The following is a 20,526-nucleotide window of genomic DNA, read 5'->3' as shown; positions in this document are numbered from 1 at the left end:
TGTTAGATAAGCAAAGACAGAAACACCTAGATGAAATCTTGTGTGGCTGGTATGAGTTTTTCTCCATAACTCTGGTACCAAAAAAAAAGTTACATTACCTTATTTTTCTAAAATATTTTCTAAATCAAATTAAGTTGACTTGATATCACTACTTAGATAAATGACAAGAATTTAAATCAGTCATGTGTTGGAGAGCCTTGCCTCCTCCCTATAGTTTCTCAAGAGCACAGGTGCTTACATAACATCCGAGGAAAGATTTCTGGTCTTTGTTCCATCATGGTCACTACAGAGATTCTCATTTTTGAAGTCTGTGTTAATTTGGGCAGTTCCAAGTGTGGGTATAAGGATCCTTCACCAGGCTTCTAGGGATTCAGTCACTCAGCATCCACATACTGCCCCTTCAGAGAGTCTTGCCCTCTCACAGACCCTTTTTGCCCTTCCCATCCAAAAAAAGAGGAATCGCTTTTCCTTAGTTCCTTCTCGAAGAAGCTACTTCCCACTCAGGCAATTCCTGCATTTCTGCTTATCATACCACAGAACCACAGTCAAGCTCAATACGAAAATCTCTTAACTTTGCCCTGGGGCCTCAACACCCTGCTGGCCCTCCTCAGGGAGGTGAGAGGAAAGTAGTTTCATTTATTCAGATTTTTCTACAAAGCAATAAGAACAAAACAAATGAATTTCTCAATAAATTATTTTGCCACATTAAGTGAAAAAATCTTAATGTATCAGTACAATGAATACCAATGGATACTTGTCTCCAGTCTGAAGAGAAGGTACTTTTCTATATCATAGATGTATGCAACCAACAGCTTCTCTCTCATTGATTCTTTTTACCAGCCATTCAAGTCATTTGGCTTGATTTGATACTCTGATTTCATGCTCTCCAAGCTGTCTTTTATTTAAAAGTAGATTTTCTGTGTCAATTTGCCTACAGAAAAAGAAGGTGCTGACCAGCCAACATGGGCATTCTCACTTACTCCACTCCTCCAAAGTTATATTTTTCATAGTAAGTAGTAATAAATTATCATTTTTGCTTATATATTAATCTCCAGTGAGTTTGGTCACATTAAATCAGATCCTGTAATAGGGAGAATATGGTCCCTATGATCAACCTGGATGATCCACATGGGCCCAATGTAATCACAAGGGTGCTTGTTAGTGAAAGAAGGAGGCAGGAGAGTCAGAGTGATGCAATGTGATGCTGATTCGACCAGCCGTCTCTGGCTTTGAAGACGAAAGGAGGCCATGAGCCGAAGAATATAGGCAACCTCTAGAAGGTGGAACCGACAAGGAAATGGATTCTTCTCTGGAGGCTCCAGAAGGACCACAGCCCTGCTGACACCTTGATTTTAGCCCAGTGAGACCCATTTTAGACTTCTGACCTCTAGAACTGGACGATAATAAATTTGTATTGTTTTAAGCCCCTCAGTTTGTAGTAATCCGAAGCAGCAATAGGAAACTATTGCAACTATATAACAGGGAACCATTACAATGCTAGAAATAGGAAACCAGTACAGACGCCAAGAGACCAAGTGATCTTGGCTGCACTGACAAAATGCAGTTCCCGGAGCTGCAACAGAGTATCCCTGCCAAGTGGTTTCGTGGACTCCCCTGAAAATTCTCAATTTTTTCTCTTTCTCCAATCATCAAAATTCTTTGAAAATAATATAGGCTTCTAAAAATATTTGTTGAATAAATAAGTTTTGGCAAAATATAGAATCTGTGAGCCGTGACTGGTGTATTTTAGATGGTCTGAAAACTTTAAGGACTAACCATCTCTCTCTCTAACTAGTTGTGAATCAATGCCTCTACTATCAAGAAATTGGGGGGCCGGCTCCGTGGCCGAGTGGTTAAGTTCACGTGCTCCACTGCGGGGGCCCAGGGTTCGGATCCTGGGCGTGGACATGGCACCGCTCGTCAGGCCACGTTGAGGCGGCATCCCACATCCCACAACTAGAAGGACCTGCAACTAAGATATACAACTGTGTACAGGGCGGGTTTGGGGAGATAAAGCAGAAAAAAAAAAAGAAAGAAATTGGTAGTTAAATTATATGGACTTGAAGTAACAGAGAATTTGTGATGAAAATACTCAGCTCTCTTTCTGCTTACAGGAAAAACGAGGATTCCATTTAAAAATCAATGCCTCGTCTTAGCATACAGTATTAACTTCCCTTATAGAAGAGGAAGCCTCATTTCTATTCCAAGGCCTGTGGAAGCTGTCTAGGCTGGCTGGTGAAAGAGCCTGTGACATTCTTGTCAACACAGCTGACATCCATCTCATGTACAACACTAAACGCTAGGCCTATTTGGAGAAGGAAAGACAAGTAGAGATATCAATGAATCATTACAACATTTGGTCAGCTAAGAAGGGCTCCTAAGAGTCCTGTTGTCATTCTCTGGTGTTGGAGCTGCTGTCAGCAAGTCAAACCAAGTGTAAATGAAAAGGTCCCTTGAAAAATGCTATCGGCTGTAAGTTGCTGACTCAGGAAGCCTCCTGGGAAGAGATGTGCTTCTCCAATTGAGCTATGTGCAGAGCTGGTGCATTGACCTAGGCACATTCACCGGACCCCTGTGGGCCAGGGGACCTTTCTTTATGTTCATTGTTCCTAACTAGTGCTCTAGTTCTTTGGCTTTAAAACAGTCCTATTTCAGTCAGTAGAAATATGTGCAACACATGGAGCAAAAAGAAAGCCTGGCTGCTTTGTGTCGTTGCATTCAGTTGAGCTTGGCTGGAATATAAGAGGGAAGAGCGAGGAGAGGAGGCTGGAGATGAGAGTCTAAAGCCACATTAAGGAGTTAGGGCCTTATCCTAAAGGTAGTGGGGGCTTCTGAAGGGTTCTGAACAGTCGGATGCAATCAGGCTGGCACCTTTCTGATGTTTGCATTTTCCTTCTATGATGATCTAATATTTCTTAAGTTCTCAAACTTTAAGGTGCATAGGAATCACCTTGGATCTTGAAAAAATGGAGATCCTGATCCAGTATTTCTCAGGTGGGGGCCTGGATGCTGCAACAGGCTTCTCGGTAATGCCAGGGCTGCTGAGCTATGGACCATACTTTGAATAGTAAAAGCCTAAACAGAATCACTTGTGAGCATCCATCATTGATTTTTTTTTAGAGCCTGCAAGAAGGCAAGGGAGCAGCCAGAAAGCATACACAAAGCTCTTTTCCATCCTCAAGTAGCTGCGTGTTTTCCTGGGGTGACCTAATTGCCTGGGCTGAGAACATTGTAGCAATGTCCTTAGTCATTCATCTTGAGCACTTCGTTTGTTCTGGACCATTACTCAGACTCTGCACTTTCAGCTCAGAACTCTACGTCTCATCTTGTTCTCCATGTACTTAGTTACCAAACAAGCCTTGAAATTCCTTTTTCCTGCTATTTTTAGTGGGATTGGCTTCTTCATTTCTTGAGACTGACGTTAATCCAAGAACATCAGGTTCTTCAAAAATGACTGCTGTACATTGGTTTGGATGATTTAAGGACAGAAGGAAGATGCAAGTAAATAAATCACGGTTCCTTTAAATTGATATTGCCAAGAGAGGAACACTGGACTCTTCTAGTCTTTGTTTTGTCAATATAGACTATATGTACACATTGTATAGTATAAATGAGATGATGTAAAGTGCTTAGTGCAGTGTCTAGCATACAGGAAGCATTCAATATACAGTGGCTATTATTATCAAAGTACATACTTTATAAAGACATTGTGAGAGGTAAGTCAGGTAACACGTGGAAAGCACTGAGAATAGTCCCTTGCACATGGTAGATGCCAAACACACCATAGCTATCGTGATGATGATGATGGAGGTGGTGATGATGAGAAGGAAGAGGATATGATGACAATGATGAGATGATGAGGAGCAGCAGGAGGAGAAGGAGGAGGAAGAAAAGGAGCAAGAGGTGGTGGTTGGTGGAGAGTTGGAGGAAGAGGGATATAAAGTGTGACTTGAACAGGGCCGATAACAATGGTGTGCTGGTAAATGTTTAACCACTGGCATTGGGGGCCAGCCCTGTGGCATAGCGGTTAAGTTCATGTGCTCCACTACAGCAGCCTGGGGTTCTGGTTCCTGGGCCTGTTGACCTACACATGGCTTATCAAGCCATGCTGTGGCCGGCGTCCCACGTATAAAGTAGAGGAAGATGGGTATGGATGTTAGCTCAGGGACAGCTTCCTTAAAAAAAAAAAGAAAGAAACTGGCATTGCATAAAAGACAGGATGAGATTAGTTCCGAGAGGCTCCAAGACTCATTTTGGTGGTGAGAACATGTATGAGGAGGTGTGGCAGGAGACACAAAGCTTTGGCATGCCACCTTTGTTTAAGATTGAGTGTATAGGGGCAGGCCCCGTGGCTGAGTGGTTAAGTTCCTGCGCTCTGCTTCAGCAGCCCCGGGTTTCACTGGTTTGAATCCTGGGTGTGGACATGGCACTGTTCATCAAGCCGTGTTGGGGTGGCATCCCACATGCCACATCTAGAAGGACCCACAACTGAAAATACACAACTATGTTCTTAGGGGCTTTGGGGAGAAAAAGGAAAAATAAAATCTTTAAAAAAAAAAAGATTGAGTGTATCCTTATGGTTAAAATGGTAAATGTTATGTAATGCATATTTTACCACAATAAAAAAATTAATAAGAAAACTGGTGAGAGCCAAATAAACTCTGTAGCTTAGTTGATAGTTAAAAGAAAAAAAAAAGAGAGCGGCTAATGCATTCTTATGATAACCTTGTTTGGAATTAAGATGAAAGCAAGAACGCAAACTATCATGGCTTAAGAGAGTTCTTGCTCGAGATGCTCTCTTTCTCCTCCAGTTTCTAAACAGTTTTCTCTTTTTCCCCCATCCATCATCCGAGCAGCCCCTCAAAGTTTGCAGGACCGGAGAGTGGCACCTCACCAAGGCCCTCTGAGGACCCGACTCACAGTTGCTTCTTCTGTGCTGAGCCCACCCTCGTCCGAACAGGCTGCCAGTCAGTGGTCAGTTTCTTCTGGCTGAGTCACCATCCACAGCCTGTGCTCTTCCAGGCCTGCTAGAAGTCAGAAAATTCCCCAAACGCTTTCTTACCAGGAAGGAGATTGAAAACATCCCTCCTCGTGCCCCCGCCCCTGCTGTCTCAGCACTTGTCCTTCCAGGCTTTGTATTACAGCTGGTTGTCTTCAGGTCTTCTCCTGTTTTCTAGTGATGGGGCAGAAGCATGAGACCTGAATTCAGAAAATCTTAGATCAAATCTCGGCTTTATTTTAGACAATGTGTTAAACTCAGATGAGCTTCTGTTCTCTCTTCTGTCAATAGAATTACCTTCCCATGATAAGATTTTGGGGAGATTAAGAAGGTGAAGTATTTACTTAAACACATTTCAAAACCAACAATAATTATAATGCAACCAAACCCCTTCCTTTGCATTTCTTGAGGACCATCAAAGGTGATGCCTCAAAACATTTCTTTTCCCTCCCCTGCAATTCATTTACACCCAGAATCTACTCCCAGTGTCTCTCCAAAGGCCACCTAAACCCTCTCTCAACCCACAGCCTAAACAACTGTTGGCTTCTCTCTTTTATTACACAGATTAATTTTTTTAGGCCTTTTCCCAACAAACAAGACTCCTTATCTGTTAGGAGTGACAAAGTGGGAGAAACTAAAGAGGCAAATACAAGACTTGTTTCATTGAGTGCACATAGTGGGGAAAGACTAGAATACTTACATGTTGATAATTTTTTGGTCCTTCAAATATTATTTTATGGAATACACCCTTTCCCCCCCTAGGAACTTCTCTTAAAATTTTGTTCATGGCTTTATAACTTAGTTACTACGTTAAAGTTAGGCCCTCTCTTCCTTCCAACCTCAGAAAGACAGTATAACTCACTAGTTAATCCGAAGGCTTTCACTGACGAATAAATCAGTGGGACAGAAGAGAGACTCCAAACGCAGACGCACGGATAGATGGCCACTTGATTGGCAGCTGGGCTGCCCCTGCAGTTGAGTAGGGGAAAATGTGGGGCTTTCACAGAAACAGTGGTTGAGCAGTTTGATACCATGTGGAATAAAACTGAACATTGACGTTTACTTCACACAATACGCGAACACTGATTTGAGATGGATTGCAGACCTTAATGTGAAAGGTAGAGCAATAAGGCTTCTTTGAAAACCACGTAGGAGAACACCTTCATGATTCGGAGGTGAACAAAGATTACTTAATCAGGACACAAGAAGCACTAACCATGAAAGAAAAGATTAGTACTGGAAATAATATATTTAATAACACCTACAATTTAGCTGAGTTTTTTATGTTAGCTATCGTTTGTATTTATTAGGAATTCACAAGGTATCATGAATGACTACTCAGGGGGATCCAAATGCTCACACAAATGTGAAGCCTTAAATTTCACATTGATTTCGGGGTACATTACAGTTGCAAAATACCAGACCCTCCCCCAACCCCCTCATAATGATTTATGAGAGAGAACAAAAAAGAGATGCCAGTTGTGCCTTTGGAATTCCCCTAAAAAGACAGTAGGATAGAAAGAAAACTAGCTGTCAGTGCACAGAGCTCCTGATGCAGCTGTCAGCATCATCTGGGGTCACGTGGCCCTCCCAGCTACAGGAGTGACGATCTCGTCTTTCTCAAACCTTTTTCAGCAGGCAATTCAATGTCAGACTTGAGGATGAACTTACTGACATTAAAGTTTGGTAGTTCCAAGGAAGTCTTTAAATAAAATGCAGGACCATTGTTTGTGCAATTGAACACTGGATTATTCTATCAGAAAAAAGGACAAAACGTAGATAATTTCTGGAAACCCCGTGACACCATGATTCTTGTTTCAGGTTTTACTTTAACTGCTTTTCCCCAAGCTAAAATTTATGTAACACATTTGATTCACTGACATCTCTTCTTTACACAGCCTTACTGTTTTGATTTCTTCCACCAATCCTCATCTTCCTCTTATTTTTAGTTCCCTCCTTCAATCTTTTCAGAGTTAACAAGGAGAGTAAACTGAAACAGGATTGGTGTGTCCACCCAGTCTCTCCCCCTCAGGCAGCAGCCTTCCCTCCGTTCAGTTTTTCGAGATGCAGTTGAGCAGAGCATTTCGTGCAGGGCTCAGAGCCAGACATCTGGAGGTTCTCATTCTTTCTTTGCTGCTCACCAGCTCTGTGCCTTGGGCAAGATAGTACTTCTGTCTGAGCTTTAGTTCCCTTCTTTGTACAATGGCATAACGCTAACGACTTCTAGCACGTAGAGTTAGACAGCCCGATCTTAGTGCATGGTCTGGCGTGGAGAAGTTAACTGTTTCCATGGTGATCACAGCTCTCTTATGCGGCAGAACTACCTTCTATTTTTGCCTTAAACTCATATTCCTTAAGGATCAACCCCAAATGCTTCATGTTCGCTCAGACTCACCTTGACTCTCGGCATCTCATCTTCCCCATGTTCCAAACACTAGTGCACATCACATTATTATGGAAACAGGAAAAACAGGCACCCTTCGTAGACTGAGACAACGGGAATTTGAAGACGTGAAATCTTCTTTATCCCCGCCTTTCACTGACTATCATAAATGAAAAAGTAACTTGTCAAAATTCATCTATCTGGTATTGGTATGTATTTCTCAGAGATAGGCTAAGGACGAATGGGTGCTAATTTCTGTACTCTCTCGAGGACACAAAGCAATAGATAATATAGATGACATATGTTTATTTGACATTGTGCAAGATATTTACAGTCTGTAAGCCTTGGTTTACTAATTTGTAAAGCATGCTGCATGATAAGAGTATCTACTTCTGTGTGGTGATTATGAAGATTAAAATAGATAATATGAATATTTAGTACAGCCTATCCTATAATAAATTATTTATTATTTATAATAAATTATTAAATAAAACATTATTTGTTAGTACTGTTGATAATTTTTTTATAGCTTAATTTCCCTATCTGTAAAAGAAGATAATAATACCTATTATATAGGTTTTTATGAAGAATAGATGAGACAATATTTAAAAATATGTGTGATACAGTTTCTGATATATTGTAAGAACTTAATAAATGTTGGGTTTTTTGTAGTGTGAGGAAGATTGCTCCTGAGGTAACATCTATGCCAATCTTCCTCTATTTTTGTGTGTGGGATGCTGCCACAGATGGCTTGATGAGTGTTGTGTAGGTCCACACCTGGGATCCGAACCCACAGGTCCCAGGCCACTGAAGCAGAGAGTGCTAACTTAATCACTATACCACTGGGACAGCCCCTAAATGTTCACTTTTCTAAACCAACTTCTGTTAGTTGCTTGCTTCCCTAGCCCTACACACACACACACACACACTCACATGCACACACACACAGACAACTGTGCATGCATGATTTCCCCTGGTCAGCATTACACTATTGAATAAGGAAAAAAATCTAGACATTTTTTCATGACACTGTGCAGTGCTTGAGGTCTTCTGAAAGGCTCAGGTCCAGTCACAGAGACTTGTGCCATCAAACTTAGTGGATAGATAAAAATGAGTATTCTTTTTAATATATTCCTTTTCTTGAATAAAATTGTACTGGGGGGGGGAGGAACAGTTGGTTTTATCCTGTGTCCATTGATTTTTTTTTCCCCCTAATCCAAATAGAGATTATAAACTACATGATGTGTTTGAAATACGAGGATTCACTTACCGTCTTGTTCTCTTCCCTCCAGCCATTGCCATAAAAGCCCGTCACTTGCCAGCTAAATTCTCATAAAGCCCAACTGGTCCGTATCCTAATCAGATCTCAGGACATTTCTCTTTCAGAGAATCAGACAACATCCTTTTTTACAGACTTTCACATTTAGATCTATGAGTAACTTGGTAATGTGGTAATGTGTCCCAAAAAAGTCTTTTTTTTTTTTTTTAACAAAGAGGCGTTTGTTCAAGCAGCTAAATATAGTAATTACTCAATACATTTTTCCCCCCTCCACATACTTTTAGCAAAGGAGCTGTGTACTGTGTCAAGGACACAAAGCAATAGAGTTTAAATGATGTGTTTACTTGACGTTGGGAAAGATATTTAAGGTCCCTCAGCCTCAGTTTGTTAATCTGTAAAGTGTACATGATAAGAGTATCTACTTCAAGAGGGTGATTATGAAAATTAAAATAGACAATATGAATATTTAGTACAGTCCTGTTTTTGCTTTAAACAACTGATTAACTTTTTTTTTTTTGAGGAAGATTAGCTCTGAGCTAACATCTGCCACAAATCCTCCTCTTTTTCTTGCTGAAGAAGACTGCCTCTCAGCTAACATCTGTGCCCACCTTCCTCTACTTTATATGTGGGACACCTGCCGCTGCATGACTTGATAAGTGGTATGTAGGTCCATGCCTGGGATCCAAACTGGCAAACTCTGGACTGCCGAAGCAGAGTGCGCAAACTTAACCACTACGCCACTGGACCAGCCCCCTGATTATCTTTTAAAGACATATATCTAAATCATAAGAAGGAAAGTCTTCCTGTTTGCCCATATAGTTACCACATATTTACCCATGCAGCCACCATTTCCAGTGCTCTACATTCCTTGCATAGATCTAGGCAGAGTTGAAGCAGAGCTTAGAGCCATCAGGTCTGTGGGGTTCCTTGTCTAAGCCCACACTGGGAGTGCAAGTCAGAGCCAGGGTCAGAACTCAGATGTTTAGACTTCCTGGGAAGGATCCCGTCAACCCCAGCACATGGCCTTTCACCAGTTGAGAGAGTGTTTATTGGGGTTGTGAGCACCCTTAGATTATTCTTCGGTGTCAGTTTCCTCTTGGCAATGATGAGGCCGTTGACCCACTAAAGGAAAGGGACTTCAAACTCTTCTCCAGCAAGTATCAAGGGCTTTTATTTTAGAGACAGCTCAGCAGATTTGGGGTGGAATGTGGCCAAGAAACCAAAGTAAATAGTTTGCAAAATGATCAAATTTATCTTCTTGACCTTATCGACATCTATGTACTTTCATCACATTTGCTAGCATTCCAGAAAACAGGTTAGACACTTTGGGAGTTACAATTCCTAAAAATGTTTAAAATGTGGATTTTTTTTCATATTTTGAATAAAATATATTCATTGTAAGATAATTGGGATGGAAAAATATTATAAATTTCTAAATCATACATAATCCTACAACTTATAGGCAACCATTCAATATTTTGGTATACTTTGTCTTTTTGTGTGTATAAGTACATATATGTTATATATCTGTGTATGTATACACAAACACACAAATCAAAATAGGAAATCATCTTGTATATACAGTATTATCCAGCTTTAAAAAATAATGTTATAGCATCAACATTTCTACAATTCATGAAATGTCTCTCAAAAAACCTGATTTTGAGTGACTGCATAATAGTCCGTCACATGACTGACCCATAATTTATTTAACCAACACTCACTGCTTTAGATGATAAAATTATCATTCACTGCAGCTCTATAGAAAGAAAGAAATGCATCTCTGGTAATGCCTTATATATAATGTCTTCCTGGGGACACAATTTGTTCTTTTTATGCACAAGGTGGGTCAAGCCTATTTACATAGTTAGAGAGCAAGGATAACTTAATGGTTTAAATATCTGAAGTGGCACTTATACAAGTAATGACAGCAAGTAAGAACTTTGACTGAGTCTCAGTTTTCTTCTAAATTTTGGCTTGAAGGGGCTTTCAGTGTTACCGAACCAGGTTTGTTTTGCCTGCTGCACAATTAAGCCAATCACCAAGACTGAATTTGCAAAGAGAAAGGGTTTAATCACGAGGCAACCAAGTGAGGAGACATGAGAACCAATCTCAAATCTGCCTCCCTGAAAAATGAGGATTAGGGATATTATAGGATAAAGGAATGGGGTGGTCTGAAGTGGGAATAGATGATTGGAAGTAAGAAGTGAGGTAATTGACGATCTGCACAAACGTAGTCAAGCTTCATGGTTCTTCATAGGACGCATGTTCACAAAATGGCGGCATTACCATGATCTGAGGGTGGAGTTTTCAGCTCCCTGACATCAAAAGGTGACCTGTTGGTCTTCCACACAGGCCCAGTTCATGAGTCAGGGGTCTTAACCAACCTGAACTGGACAAAGATTCAACTCTCAGTTCCTGCAAACTCAAGCACCTGTTACCATGGTGACCCAGGCATCAGAGATGTTATCTATAGGGTGGGTTTTTGTAATGCATTATCTAACTACTTTTGCAAACAGACAACTAAATGATTATAGTTAAAGCAAGTTGGCCCCCAGTTTCAACATGGTGACTGATGTGTTTGCCTGTGGAGATAAACACTTATAAGCTTTTACCTTGAATCTTGTATTTAGTTTTTCACTCACATATTCCTAGAGGATTCCAAAGAAGTAAAAACCCTTTTGGTGAATGAATTATTTGTTAATTAGATAAACAAAACTCCTACCATGTGTTGCTATTCCCCTTGGCCACGATGAGTTGTAGACAAATTAATTCTAACTTGAGAGGAGATCTGTATTTACAGTTGAATGGAAGGGATAGTCAAACTAAACGTAAACTCTTCCCATAAATCCTAAACATACTAGCTCTCTCTCTTATTTTCAAAGGTAAGGTGTCAATTGATTTTCTTCCATCAAAAATATTTTTCTGACATAGATAAGGAGAATAGATTAGTGGTTGCCAGAGGAGAAGGGGTGGGGGGAGGGTAAAAGCAGTAAAGGGGCACATATATATGGTTGATATCAAGCCTCTTATCTCAAGTTCATGTGCCTAATGCACAGTAAGTCAATCACTGAGACATCAGTGCTTGGAGATGGAGAAAAGTTTATTCGAATTGGCCAAAACAAGAAGGCAGGAGAATTGAGGCTGGTCTGGTGGCATTGCAATTAAGTTCACGTGCTCCACTTCAGTGACCAAGGGTTTGCCAGTGCAGATCCTGGGTGCAAGCCTATGCACCACTTATCAAGCCATGCTGTGGCAGGCGTCCCACATATAAAATAGAGGAAGATGGGCACAGATATTAGCCAATCTTCCTTAGCAAAAGAGGAGTACTGGGGGCAGATGTTAGCTCAGGGCTAATCTTCCTCAAAAAAAAAAAGAAGGCAGGAGGACAGGTTCTCTCAAAATTCACCTTCCCAAAAGAAAGCAGGGGGTGTTATAGAGCTAAGGGGCTTGGCAGGAGGCGTTTTGGAGAAACAAATGGGTAATCTGTGTTACTTTCACTCCCAAAAAGCCCTTGGCCAATCTGACTTCTGGGGGTCAAGGCAGCTCGGGGCTAGTTATCTGGTGATGTGACTTCCTTGAAGGCATTCTTTTTCTTCTGTAAAACAAGCTCATAAGTCCTCATGACCCTTGAGTGATCCCTCAGGTTAAACAAGAAGACAGCAAATTGACAAGATAAACTTCTTTTCATAACAAGGTCTAAAGGTAAGCACATTGAATATTTACAGTAACCGTCAGGTACCTGGCTTCATGGTGACAGATAAAAACTGAACTCTTGGTGGTGAACATGATGCAGTCTGTACAGAAACTGAAGTATAGTGAGGTACACCTGAAATTTATACAACGTTATAAGCTAACATGACATCAATAAAATAATTTTTTAAAGTAATAAAAAGATAATAATAAATGTTTTTCTGGCATCACACAGGTTTGCCCTGAGCCAGCCATGTTCACTGGCCTATGCCACCCCCACCGCCACACCCAGCCGCCCCGGCTGTGAGCTCTGCCTGGCCCTGGGGATGGGTTCATGAGGGACCTTTTGCTCACTGCTAGTCTCGGATCCATGTTATTAATGGAGCAGCTGAGAATGAGAATGATTGACTATAAAACACTGATAACTGCAAACATGTCAGCATCCTTATCCAAAGCACTTGAACGAAGCCACGCACCAAGCCATACTACTACATTCTGGTGGGGTGGGGATGGGTATGGACTGGATTTTAAGGAGGGAAAATGGAAATGAAGTGGCACTTTGTTTGGGGGAGGGATGAGAAGGAGGCAGGAGGGGGAAAGAAGGACATCTAGTCACCTAATTTTGTGCTAGGATTTTTCTTTTTTTAATATGATGGCAGCTAAAGAGAAGACAGAGGAGAACACAGCTGGCAGCCCCTGTCGGGGTGTGTTCCCAGGTTGCATAGAATGGATCAGCTCTGAAATTGAACTCCTCTGCACTGACTGTTTGAAGGATGTTTTTACACTAAATTTTGCTCTGCGTGTGGCTTTTCAGAAGTCATGGAACCCTGTCTCTCTGTGGTTGCCCCAGACAACTTTCAGCTGCTTTTTGCAGTCACCCAATCTCCCTCAGGGTGGAGCCACCCCAATGGCCTTCCCCAGTGAGGAAGCAATAGAACCTGCTGACACAGCCCTTTGTAACTACTACACAGTGGGCCACACTATGCTAGTTTGGAGAATGAATGAGCTCAGAACAGAGGATGGGTTTATGCAATTTCGCAGAACCACAATGGAAGCTTCTGACTTGATTGCCAAAACGAGAGGTGTTTTTTTTTCTTTCTTTCTTTCTTTGCCTCAGAATGATCACTCAGCATATAAATCAGTCCTTGGCAACACTACTGATTCAGAAAGCCAACTTTGGAGCAACAATAAAAGGCATGACTTTCATGACTCATTGCAACCCAGAGAATACATGCAGGCCCTCTTTACAACATTGTGTGACATAAACACAATTGCACAAATAGGCTTACCAAAAGATTCAGCTTGAATCAAAAGACGCATTCATATCACTATATTTTAAAATTGCTATATTCTAGAATTAGACTATCTCAATATTATTGAAATAACATGAATGTATTCTAGAATTGGGATACTTTAAAATGTGTTAGCTTGTTCCCCTTCGAAAGCCCTAGATGAAAGCTTCTCTTTACTAGGGATTGGTGGTTACCTGCTCCACGTCAATTATTTTTATCCAAGATTGGCCCGCTCTTCAACATTCTTTTCCTACTTTAGGACAATGGCCTCAGGAATTCTCCTTCCATTTTTCTGTAGAATAAGAGCTTGCATATTTATACACTAGGTTCCAAGGCAAGTCAGTGAGCATTCTGATCTCTCTTACAAATGTGAAATGTAGAGTAAGAAAGCCTCTTATGTTCTTTGTTTAGTTGAGGGAGTGGGTAGTGGGCAGATAGGAGGGAGCTAGGGCCTGCACACCAGAACTGGGTTTACTACCAAGCAATCTGGAGAACATAGCAATAAACCCTGCCTGGAAACTGCAAGTCGCATTCCAAGGAAGCCTGGGATGAGAGAAAGGGTGAACTTAGCGATAATGACTCTTGCTAGGTCCTGCTAGTACAGGAGGAATGACAAAAAAGGAGAATGTGTTTTAAGAACAACTTCCGCATAAAAAATAGATATCATCAAAGAATAGGCATAAAAAGATACACGTTTTGTTTCCATTCATGTAAAGTTTAAAGTAGGCAAAACTCAACTCTATTTCTTAGAGATACATTCATAAGTGGTGCAGCTACAAAGAAAAATGAAGAAATAAACACAAATGTCAGGGGCTGGCCTGGGGGCATAGGAGTTAAGTTTGCAAGCTTTACTTCGGCAGCCCGGGGGTTCACATGTTCAGATCCTGGGCGCGGACCTAGCCACGTTTGTCAAGCCTTGCTGTGGTGGTGTCCCACATAAAATAGAGGAAGATTGGCACAGATATTAGCTCAAGGCCAATCTTCTTCACAAAACAAAACACAACAAAACAAACAAACAAAAAAGCACAAAAGTCAGCGTAGTTGTTCCCACCTGGAGATGGGGTGGGGACAAGTTATGATTGGGTAGAAGCACAAAAGGGGTTCTTGACTGCCAGACCTGTTCTATTTCTTAATCTGGGTGGTGGCTATATAGTGTTTGCTATATAATTATTCATTAAATGATACATATGTGTCTTACACATTTTTTTCTGAGTGCATGTTCTATTTCACAATTTTAAAAAAGAATATGAAAAAAAGGGCTGCACTAGTCATTCCTAGGAAGTTAAACATTCTCTCAAGGATGAGATGTGGGCACCATTGACTATTTAGTTCCCTGTGTACTCAGGGTTGTACTAGAGTAAAGTTCTTACTTAGAGATCTTGGTAAGCCCTTCACGTTTAGGATTAGAGGCTGAGAGAGCCACTGACCTTGATGCTGGCTTCTCCATGGCAGGCCTCGGACCACAGACAGTAAAGGCAAGAGCTGGAATGAGGAGGGCTGCACAAAAGTTGAGGGAGTAAGACAAGAGAGGGAGACTAGAGGTTACAGTGGGAGCCAAGGTCAAAGCAGCAGAGCTATTGGCAGTCAGAGCAAGACTATGAGTCAAAACTAGGCAGTCAAGCAATTGATGTCTGGACATCTACAAATACTGGTAAGTTTTCAGAAGGGAAACTTAGAGCTCAGATGTGGTGCTTAGTCCCCTGGCATAGGCCCGACTGAACTGGGGAGGGAGAAACAGATGGGAACTCGAAATTACACACACCTACTGTGATGGCAGCAGCCCTTGGGGACCCCAATGAAGGCAATTCGAGACATGACAAAGTGGCAGAGCGGGTTAGCCTAAAGATTCATTCATTCAAATACTTATGGAGAGCCTACTGCAGGCCAGATGCTATGCTAGAAGCTGGAAATCCAGTGTAAACAAAACAGTCTCTGCCTTCCTGGAACTTGTATTCTAAGAGGTAGTGAAGGAGCAAGAGAGACAGATGATAAATAAGTAATTATACATCTACAGAGGTAACTCCACACAGTACTGTCAAGAAAATAAGACAGGAGAATAGAAAATGGCTTGGAGAGGGGCGGTACTCAAGAATGGTGAGAAATGCTCTTCTGGAGAAAGAGCAAGTAGGAAGACCATGGGAACATTAATGGCAGTCTGAAAGGAGTTATCGAGTGCAGAAAGTGCAGAAAAGAAGGTCCAGCTACTGAACACGGCTCAGGGTCAGGACTTTAGCTACCTGGAAAGCAGGAAAGATCAGGAATAACCCAGTCCTTAAGGGGCTGAGGTACCCGACCCTTATCAAAGCAGGGGCTGAGGCTTAGCAGAGTCCATCAGAGAACATGACTACAAGTCAGGTCAACCTGGAGCTCAATCCTAGGAACATGTCAGAGGTCAGAGCGAGGCAAGAGAGTCAGAAAATTCTCCATTTAAGGCACAAAATTCCATTTCCTGAGCCAATTGCCTTTTCCCCAAAGAAGCCTCAGATCTCTGGTTTGGAGATTTTACTGTGATATGTAACATATCACTTGAAGCACTTGAAAGCACATCAGACCTGGAGAATGCTACTGGATTCTCTCCTCTTGGCTTAGGATGGCTGCCGTATTCCAATTGTCCTGTGGTCATAGTACACAGGGACAGACAATGCAGAGAAAAGCCCCTCAACCTCCAGAGAAGTCTAGAATACATTCTATTTGTCAAAAGCCTGCTTTTAGAAACTCCTGATAAAAAAAGACCCTCTAGAACACAGATCATTGAAAGCCTTGGAATCAAGCAGGATAAGGTTGGTGATCTCTTACAGCCTGTCTGCCTCATGGCCATTTCACATAATCAAAATTAGCCCTTAGCTGTTCAAGGATGCATTCTAGGAGGGTCATGTAGCCAAACACAGCAGCCACTTCTGGTCCTTAGACTAAAAACAATTGAGAAAAATGACAAAGAGAAAGGTTCCTAGTGAATGGCCAGGACTGCTCTATGAGAGGCTGGGAGAAACTCCTTCCTGTTCATCCTATCACAACACCTTGGAGAGTACCTCTTCTTGAAGCCGGGTACCCAAGAGTTACTGTAAATATTCAATAAGAACACAATTACCCTTCAATCTTGTTCCCAGCACAGACACAGATGGAAGGAAGTTAATCTTGTTAATTTGCTGTTTTCTTGTTTAACCTGAGGGGTGACTCAAGGGTCACAGGGATTTATGAGCTGTTTTAAATAAGAAAGAGAGTGCCTTCAAGGAAGTTACAATCACCAGATAACCAGCTCCTAGCTGCTGTTGACCCCAGAACCCTGCTGTCAGACTGCCCAAGGGTTTATCAAGAGTGAATGAAACACAGATTTCCCACTTTGTTTCTCCGAAACTCCTCCTCCAAAGCCCCTTAGCTCTATAAAATCCTCCGATTTCTTCTTTTGTTAAGGTGAATTTGAGAGAGCCTATCCTCCTGCCTTCTCATTTTGGCCAATTTGAATAAACCTTTCTCTATCTCCAAGCACCAGTGTCTCAGCCTTACTGTGCATTGGCACATGAACTTGAGATTAAGAGCTTCAGTATCACTCTTACAGTGAGAGTTGACTTAGCTTGTCATACCCTTGACAAAATCACCCACCATGGCTACCAAAATTGATGCTGCTGAACACAGAATTGGGAAGAGATTAGCACAATGAGCTCTCACAATCTGGTGCAGGCTCACCCCAGCACACCATTGGCCCTGCTAAGGACCAGGGGTTCAGAGGTAAATAAAACACAATTTATGTCCTCATAGATTAATGCATGGACTGGTTGAAGAGACAGATAATTAAGTGAGAACCATGAGGTAGTGTAATAAATATTCTAATAAAATCATGTACTGATAACAGATACATGTGTTTGTTCCCCCATTGGGATCTGTGTCCTAACAGGGAACAAAGCCTTAGGCTCACAAAGTGAAGCTTTGATAGTGGAATGTCAGGCATCAGCTCCAAGTCAAGGAGGATCACCGGAAATTCCACCTCTAATAGGCAGCTGCCTACGTCTTTATGAAGACTGGCCCTAAATATAAAGATAGAATAACAGATTATGTTCAATGATCTCAGCTAGGATAAGTATCAGAGGAGCTGAGTCAAGGAAAGAGTAACGAAAGCTGAAGCATCTCTGGGCTAGAAGACCTGCATCCCATCCTCTTAACAATAGCTTGTTCCTGCTGCTACATGTCCATACATCAGCTGGGGAAGGAGCAATAGGGTTGGAGAGGGGCAGAGAAGCCATGGGAGAAGCTTAAGAACCAAGGGAAGAGGTGGACTCCATCAATATCTCCTTGTCCTCCTGCTCTTTTGAATTCCATGGGATATATTCATACCACACCCTGCTCCTGGGCAACCCTAGTTTCTGTCAAGGTGCAAAACACAGTCACACCTTCATCAGGTATTTCATCACCACACAGTCCTTCTCCCTCAGCTGTTTCTTCCAAGCTTTTCTTGTAGCTCTCTGATTGCACCTTTCTCTCTCTTCCTCCTCTTGCTCTTTACTTGTAGGAGCTCCCTCAGGTTCATCCTTTTCTTACTTCTTTTTCCTTTCTATACTTTCTCTTTTAACGTTGACATCAACTCCCTTATTCTTCCTGTCTGTGCAGATCACATTCCTATTTGCTTAACGAGGCCTTCCCTTTCGCCTGAACACCAGACTCCTAGTTCAATCACTTGGTGCACAGCTCGTCCCCTATAGCCTCTGGATCATCGTTTAAGATAGAACATGTGGAGTCAGACTTCCTGCCTTCCCCTCAGACCAGTTCCTCCTCTTGAAGTCTCCCTTTCTCGTAATGGCACTATAGTTCTTTCAGTCACCAACACTTGAACTCTCAAGTCAGTTTTTAAGGCTTCTCTTACTCTAATAACTCTCACTCAATTAGGGCCGAGTTTCTCTTTTCATACTCATGGGCACCAGTGTCACTTGGGCTTTAGTTATCTCTAAATGGGTACTACCTCTCTCTTTTGGGTAGCTGTTTCTCTCTGCTCCAATCCTGCACCTGTGGAGGGGGCTCCCAATCACAGTACCCCATTTATCGTCTGCCACAAAGCCATGTGACCCAAGCTTGGCCAATCAGAGTCCTTCCTCAGTGGTTCTCCAAATTAGAGCTCAAGTGAATTTTTCATTCTCTTTATATGTGGAGTTATAATCATGCGTCCTAACCACTGGGAACCATTAACCCTAAGGTATGGAGAAGCCTAAGAGGAAACAGTTGATACACAAATAAGAAGCAGCTATGAGAATCATGGCTTTGCTCTCATCCTGATTCCATTTAAATCTAAGGGCTGCTCTCGTCCTGTCCCCATTCAAAAAGCATTCCCTTACCTCACAATTATACAAGTTTTTTTCTCACAAAGCTGTTTGCTGGTACAGGGGAATAGAATCATATACACATTTAAAAAGTGTAAATTAAAATATATGTTGGCCAAAAGGGAGGGCATACAATATAATAGCAAGGGAAATCCCATTTACATTCGACTTTAGGAGAAAGTGGAGTGGGAATTAATTAATTGGTTCTTTGCCTCAGTGGATCTCATCACTGTAGGCCTTTCTTAGAGTGTCTTCTCAAACTGAGTATGATTCTAGTGTTCAAAGAGATGGATCTTATAACCAACACAATTCCTCAATGCAAGCTCATTACTTCACCTAGTGTTCAGGTGAAGAAACAGCCGTCATTTCTGTGATCTGAGGAGAGTGTTGGATTATACAGACACCTTCCTAGAGGTTTTTCAAGAGTAATTCTTGACCTTCCTTACTTTTCTCCTTACCCATCAGCTCCCAAAAAAGATGCAACTCCATTGTACCTATTCTATGTCACTTATTACAACTTTGTAAATGGTAACTTGTTTGTTTTAGTCTCCCTTCTAGGTTATAAACTCATTTTTTGACAGAATTAACTTAAAAAACATCCATTGGTGTGCTTGTGGCAGCCCCAAGGACCAGCAGTGTATTGGAAATGGAGTTACCAAGATCCATAAGACTAAATTCCTGTCCCCAAGGAGTTTTATGGTCTAGTACAGTAGTTCTCAAACTTGGGTACAAATGGCAGTCACCTGGGGAGATGCTGATTCAATTGGCCAGGGGTTGGTCAGGCACATGAGGAATTTTAACTCCCTAGGTGATTTGATGTGCAGCCAAAGTTGAGAAAGTTTCTTCTAGTAGACAAAAGAAGCATATCACTTCGGTATAACACTGAGGGTGCCAAAGCTGAAGTAGTCACAGGAAGCTCTGGAAACCCAGAGGAGAAGCACCTTTCCAGAGAGTCTCAGCCCTGCCTATTAGAATCACCTGAGGAATTTACAAAATGCCCTGACCCCACCCCAAACTCATGGACTCAGATTCTCAGCTCAGCAGGGCATTAGTAGACTTACAAAGCCCCCAGGTGACTCTGATGCCCAGAGATGATTGAGAACCACTGGAGCCACTGGAACCTCTCTAGGGGGCTACAATGAGGAAAGGCTTTCTAGAAGGGGTAGCAGCCATGTGGAGACATGGACAGTGCTCGTGGGTAAGCAGGCAAAGGAAGAGGCCAGGCCTCGGCATTCTACTGTGCTTCTCCCATAATGCCCACACAGGCCCTGGAACATTGTGATTACCCAATAAACTTTGTTAAACAGATGCTGCAGACAGAAATGATCATTGGGGTTACACGTGTGGAAGAACCTGTACAGGTTACCTAGGGCTACCAGAACAAAATACTAGGAACTGGGTGGCTTAACACAACAGAAATGTATTCTCTCACAGTTCTGGAGGCCTGAAGTCCGAAATCCTGGTGTTGGGCAGGATTGGTTCCCTTTTGGAAGCTCTGATGGAGAATCTGCTCCATGCCTCTCTCCTAAGTGTCTGGTGGCTGCCAGCAATCTTTGGCGTTCCTTGGCTTATAG

This window comes from Equus caballus, chromosome 17 (assembly GCF_041296265.1).
Source record: "Equus caballus isolate H_3958 breed thoroughbred chromosome 17, TB-T2T, whole genome shotgun sequence".
In the NCBI taxonomy this organism is placed as follows: Eukaryota; Metazoa; Chordata; class Mammalia; order Perissodactyla; family Equidae; genus Equus; species Equus caballus.
This window is presented reverse-complemented; position numbering follows the sequence as displayed.